This window comes from Octopus bimaculoides, chromosome 8 (genome assembly GCF_001194135.2).
Source record: "Octopus bimaculoides isolate UCB-OBI-ISO-001 chromosome 8, ASM119413v2, whole genome shotgun sequence".
In the NCBI taxonomy this organism is placed as follows: domain Eukaryota; kingdom Metazoa; phylum Mollusca; class Cephalopoda; order Octopoda; family Octopodidae; genus Octopus; species Octopus bimaculoides.
In genome coordinates this window covers 48,147,863-48,155,363 of record NC_068988.1, presented here as the reverse complement: position 1 = coordinate 48,155,363, position 7,501 = coordinate 48,147,863, and positions in this window count along the sequence as shown.

Genomic DNA, 7,501 nt, shown 5'->3' with positions numbered 1-7,501 from the left:
TATATACATATATATATATATATATGTATATATATATATAAACACATATATATACACACGATGATTGCTTCATCTTGACAGATGCTAGCCTTCCCATCAATACACACACCATAACCCCATCGCACAGCACAATCACTCAGTTGATGAGCCCACAGATGACTTTTAAGATGAAATGCTGATTGACTGGGTTTAAAATACAAGTAACAGATAATATTCAAGTTGCTTCTCTACCTTTGCCCTTCTATTCTGAAGGAATGCTTTTGAAAACTAGCATATGTGTTTCAAGTCCAGATAAGTTTTGTGACATATGAGACAAGTCATAAGAGGCAGTTAGTGTTCAAGATTATTACTTACCTGGGCATTTCAATTTTCATGTGACTTCATATGATTCGTGTATCCTGCTTTTGACAACAGAACACGATCACGCATAATACATATCCAATATTCTCTGTTGATTTCAGTTGCATTTGTTCCTTTGTGACAGACCCTCCCAAGCATTGCAGCCAATCCTAACAGCACCTCTACACTTGTTCGAATCTAGAACATCAATTTCTCAATCACTTCTGTTCGTATCTAGTTTCTTCAGGTTTTCCTTCACACAGTATTATACCTTTTCCATGCCTTATTTTGTGGTCACTTACCAGAGCTGAGCTCACTACAAAAAAGACACTTTGGCAGTTGCCCATCTTTCATTCTAATAACATGTCCAGCCCATCTCATTTGTGCCAAGATAACATTATTCAATTCAGCTACAATATGCCATGTAGTATGAAATATTCTGCATCTAGTATGAAATATTCCCACTTGATTTACAAGATACATCTGAGACACTTCTGATGAAATTTCTCCAGCATTTTCATATGACACCTGTAAGTGGTCCACATCTCACTCAAATAAATAAGTGCAGTCAATACACACATTTATTAAACACTGATTTCTTTCTGCAGGGAAATACCTCTCTCTGCCCTTACTCGCTTTTCAAGCTTTCCAAATGCAACACTTCCCTATTCGATAGCATATATCTGCATCAAGACCACCATCTTTTGACAGTGTACTTCCAAGGTAAACAAAAGTGTCAATGATTTCTAATCTTGTTCCATTTACAAAAATGTTTGTCCTGATGTAGGAATAAACGTTACCTTGGTTTTTGATAAAATGGAAAGATTACAAATTGTGGTAGCAGTTGCTTTGCGCATTTCTCATTATGTTCACTAAAGGGTATCATTCTGTATTCTGGGAATGCAATCTGCTGTCAGTGCAGAGTGCATCTTCATTTAAGCGATAATCCTGTGGACCCTATGTAGTTTCGGTGGCAGCCCGAGCATCTTATAACATAAATCAGGTTTTCTAAAGCACAAGTAAAGTCAGAAAATCAAATCTGACTTTACTTGTGCTTCAGAAAACCTGATTTATAAAATAACAAAATGCATATTTATAATTTGGTTGAAATGGGTTTACAAAGTGCATTTATATTATAGTGATTAGAAATATGAAAACCAATGAAACTTGAAATCATGTCTTTTCACCCATGCATTGATGCTCAATATTTTTAAAAGTTTGCGACAGTTTGTAAAATCATTTTATTTCTGGTCCCCTACACTTTTCACATCTCTTTTGCGTGTTTTGATTTTTCTTTGGCTTAATTATGTTGTAAAATATCTTCTTTATTATATATACAAAGTATTGAGTGGTGATGCCTCATCTAAATCGTTTAGATTATTTTAATGTAAATTATGCAAAGCCTAGTTTATCATCTATAAGTTTGGCATGCAAATTAAGTTTATTGTTTAGGTTAAGTGTCAAGATATTCCATGCATGGAGCATTAAAAAAGGCTAGCAAAAACATATATGTATAGTGATAAATGATGATATTAGGCAACAGCTAATATTTATATTCATTTTGTCAGGAATCTTGGGAGACAACATAGGACGTATTTGCTTTTAGTCTTGTTTTTCTCAGAAAAGCATAAACTTCGCTGCACCTATTGAAATGGTAATGAAAGAAACACTAAGGAAATGTATAAGATTAATTTTTACTATTTAGTCAGAGAAGGAATGGCAGTATATGTAACCTTTTAGTTTCCAAGATCTCTGTAACTAACAATAGGAAGGGAGAATGTTGCAATAGAATTAACTTTGCTGACAGTACCTAAGGACCAGACAATGTGGTTAAACTGGACAATAGATAACACTAGCTATCAAAGAACCCAGAATGCAAAGATTCACAGTAAATTCCATAATAAATCTCTTACAATACTCTAACAATTCTGCAAATCTATTACATTGGACTGCATCGTTATTGAGCCTGAAGGGGTGAAAAGTAAAAGTTGATTTTGTTGGGATTTTTAACTCAGAATGCAAAGAGCTAGAACAAATACTGCAAGGCATTTGGTCCTCTGCTTGTATATTTTGTTGGTAATGGAAATCGATTTATTTTTAAATTGAACACTTCAGAGCTGAACCTGATAATAAAATATATTTACATTGTTAGAACAAGTGAATTTGGATTGAATTATTACAGTGTGTTCTCATATGAGAGTGTGAGTGTCTGAGAGGAGCCAAACCTATGTGTGTTTCAATTGTAAACACAATGAAGTATCAATGAAGAAACATCTTGAAATTTCTACTGTTTTTCATGAGTACATTGACAAAAACACTGCAACCATTGATTTACAAATGTATGGTTCTTCCTATTTTATCACTATGACAACTGTCTTTACGCTTCTGAACCAACTAGCTGTATATGCTCACAACCTATTCCATATAAATCCAAAAATTTTCATCCCGTTACATTTGCTGAATTTTATCTCTAAGATTCCAGGGAAAATGTTTCACAGCCCTTTCTATACAAAATTATTACTAACTGAAAACCATTTCTGTTTGCGTTTTTGTTTCTCTGTTGTTGGCTTCCTGAAGTTCATAGTAAACCTGAACTGCATCAACTTCAACACTTATAGTTTAGTTTAAGTATAACAGTCAGAACGTTTACTGTTATATGGTTCACCTCACCCATCACCTCAGATGAAATTTGTTGAATATAGAAACCTTTTCATTCGCAAGTTTGTGTTCTGTTCATGTGATTTGAAACTACAAGCCGTCATCTCTGTACAGATGTATTTCATATTGAGAGTAACAGTGAAGGTAAAACTTTTAGGAATAAACGTTCCTGGATATCACACTTAAAACTAGATCCACATCATCTAAGTCACTCCAGAATCCTCAATAGTATGCTATTGTCTATCTATATCCAATTCATTGAGTGCCATCAAATATATATCAATTAGGATCACCATAAGGACATGTTTATTATCTTTCAATGAATCCATCTTCACAAAGGTCATATAGATCTACCTATAACTAATACTGAAACAATAAAGTACTCACCAATGACAGCAGTGAAACCTAGACAATTTCTTCTCTCAAAATAGAAAACAATTTTAAATGGCCGTAAATGTCATAAGCTGAATAACAAAAGCAATGTTAACAAAGGTTGCTACAAATGCAAGAACATGTCTAGTGCTATCAAAAGACATAAAATATTACAACCAAATATAAAATGAAAGAATCCAATTTTCAATATAGATCTTTTATCCTTAAAGGCAAATGTCAAGAAAATATAATACATTCCATGGTGATGTTTCCACCAACAAGATATCAACAAATTACATAGGACTTATGGATCACTTCTTCAAAAGTTGCCAACACCAGCACAACAGGTTGTTTCATTATTGTAACCTGGAAAACATCACAGAAATGTCAATGTGGAACTGAAATTGAAATGTAAAAGGGGAGACCACCAGCAACAACAACAAATCTATGAATTGATCAAAGTGCTACAATTTCTGTCTTACAAAGAAACACTATATTATCCACTACTCTATAGCAACCTTAACTAATAACAAAAACACTAAACTAATTTTGACTTTCTGACACATACCCAAATGTTTCCTTGATAATTTCAAGAAATACACCTCCATAATTAATGACACTCTAAACAGCATCTTTAGTCTATTCTGCTTGTTTCCATTGGGCTGAAGTGTTTTATGAGCAGAAGAATTGAGTGACCAGAACCACAGACCAGCCTGTAATCATTGTAACCTTCACATATATTGACATATATTAGACACTGTGCATTATCAACATATAGTTGTATATTTTGATAAATTTATCATGAATAAAAGAGGTAAAATTTACATTTTTATTGAAATATGTTACTGGTTTCAACATAAAAGTGGAAAATGAATTGAATTAAATTTAATTAATCTTTTACGATAGTAGTATCCAAAGCACATTTTACATTTATTTTTTCATACAAAATTAATAAGACAGTAGTTGTTGGTCTCCTTCTGATGGCTGTGGAGTCAAGGTAGTTGTATCAATTTTAGCAGTGGCAGCTGCCCGTTGTTCCTTACTGGCCATGTTGATATCAAGAAGAGATTTGCAATTGTAGAAAAATCGTATGGTAGATTGCATTAGTTGTAGCAGAAACGACTCTATTAACCTTCCAAGTAGAAGCATCAATAACAGCTTAAGCAGTAGAATTTATCAATAGTGATGAAAATAATAGCTGTAGATGTAGTGGCCATAGCAGTAGTAGTAGTAGCAGCAGTAGTAGCATCAGCAGCAGTAATAGTAGTAACAGCAGCTACAACAGCAACAGTAACTTTAGTACCAGTAACCTTTTTTGCTGATAGTGGTTAAGAAGTATTCCGTTATGAATGCTACTTTTTTGCTGAAGCATTGCTGCTGTGATATGTTATTAGCAAATTGCTATAAGGGGAAGACTGCAAAATTTGGTAGTTTCTTACTGGTGCATGTATCTATATGTTCACTGAGTTCTAACTGTCTATCCCCTGGCATTTGAACTTGTGGTTTATGCTGCCATGTGTTGTCTTAAGGTTATCACAGTTTTCCCTATGTACTTCTCTTTATATTCTGACCATGTTAAGCATCATTTGGGTTAACAAATGTACAGGTAATTATATCTTTGTATATTGATTACCTGCACTCATTTGAAACATATACCACAACTGGATAGTCTACATATTTTGTTTTTGGTTCCATTGATTTTGCTTGAAATTTGGCCTTTGTTCACATTTCATTGATTAATTTGGGTTAACTTTGTTTCTCATAAAGGTATGTGCTTGAACAATTTGGTTCACCCTGGAGTCCATTTTCAGCCATTAGTATGTTTTGAAATATAATGTTGCAGGTCTTATTAATTTCAGAATAATGGGTACATACATGTAAGGTAAAACTTCCAATATGTGTCTTGTGTTAGAGCCTCAATATTAATTTTCTGGGTTTGGTATGTTCCATTACCACATAAGGATGTTAGCTGATTTTCTACCAAGGAAGGTATTCTTAACTTCTTGAAGTCATATGACATATATGTTTTAAACAGATACAATTTTATAATAGGCATACGTACATATAATAGTAATAATAATGATATATATGTATATATATGTGTGTATGTGTGTGTATATATATATATATATATATATATATATATATATACACACACACACACACACACACAAATATATATATGTGTATACACACACACACACACACACACACACATATATATATATATATATATATCATCATCATCATTGTTTAAGGTGTGCCTTCCATGTTAACATTTGTTGGACGATTTGACTGAGGACTGGCGAACCAGAAGGCTGCACCAGGCTCCACCCTCACTCCAAGATCAACAGATCATGTGATTTCAATCTGATTGGATCTCTTCAGTGGTAGGCACTCGTTTGCCAGGAATGGAAGTAGTCTAACATGATTTGCAATATATAGAAAATACAAACATTGATTGTATGACATTGTATTTTCTGTCTATTGCAAGCAAGATTAGACTACTGCTATGCCTGGCAAATAAGTGCCTACCACCAAAGAGATCCAATAAGATCAAAATCACGTGGTCTAGTGGTCTTGGAGCTAGGGTGGCAAGAGTTTTCTCCTGTTTGCAATAAATATTGAGTGCAAAAATGCTCTGAATAAACTAACTGGAGGAGATGTCTTCCTTGGGTTAAAACAGCAGTATCATCATCTCTTGTAGTACACCCACGTTAAAGTAGGGATAAACACTACCCTTTTGGTTCTTATACTGCTTCTATCTTGAACAGCATTTTTCTAATGGACTAGTTGTCTTTACATATACACATAAATACATAAACATGCATTTACATTTAAAATCACAAGTGTGATAAAAATGTTTCTGAAAGTCATGAGTGTTCTGTTGTTTTTTTGATTTTGTAAGCATGTCCATGTGTGTTTGACATTTGGAATTCAAAAAGGTGCCCAAGTTTGTTGTTGGAAAGATGGTGGATATATATCATATATAATTATTAAAAGGTAATAATTCATTAATTTATTGCTAATCAAGGTTTCTTGCTTCATTGAATGTGGGGTCAGCAAAAATATCAAATAACTTCAAATATAATAAGAAACACTTAGTAGAGTCATCACTTTAGAATCAGTGACTAACAATCTGTCATTAACCTCTCAGTTTGACTAACTAACATGTATTAAATATCAGAGAGAAGCAGTCACAAACGAGCTCTCAGTGACAAACAATTAGATTTCCAATGGATAACATTGCTTTTAATTCACTTCTATTTAATAAAAGTGGAGGCGCAATGGCCCAGTGCTTAGGGCAGCGGACTCGCGGTCATAAGATCATGGTTTCGATTCCCAGACCGGGCGTTGTGAGTATTTATTGAGCGAAAACACCTAAAGCTCCACGAGGCTCCAGCAGGGGATGGTGGCGAACCCTGCTGTACTCTTTCACCACAGCTTTCTCACACTCTTACTTCCTGTTTCTGTTGTGCCTGTAATTCAAAGGGTCAGCCTTGTCACACTGTGTCACGCTGAATATCCCCGAGAACTATGTTAAGGATACACGTGTCTGTGGAGTGCTCAGCCACATGCACGTTAATTTCACGAGCAGGCTGTTGCATTGATCCGATCAACTGGAACCCTCGACGTCGTAAGCGACGGAATGCCAACAACAGCAACAAACAACAATTTAATATAAACACAACTGGAACTGACCATCTGAGTTATTTTGCTTATATTTCTTATTGGATTGTGTTCTTGAACTGAAGCAATGTTGAGGAACTATCTGTAAGGGTTTTAACAAATTTAAATCAAACCCGCAAATAAGAGGTTGTGAAGAAGATTTCTTAGCTACGGCACCATTTCTGTATGTTTTATAACACGTGTACAGTAAAAGATATACACATGTACAGCTTATAAAAAATATATCAACACAAAAATACTTTTAAGTAAATGTTGATACATATTCATTGGCACATAAAAATCATGACTGAAAGATATGTGCACGTATTTAGGAATACACACAGAGAATCACACTCATCACACAAATAAATAAATGTAAGTAAATTATGGATGTATATATGTATATATATGCATACATACATACATATATATATGTATGTATGAATGTATAAATATATATATA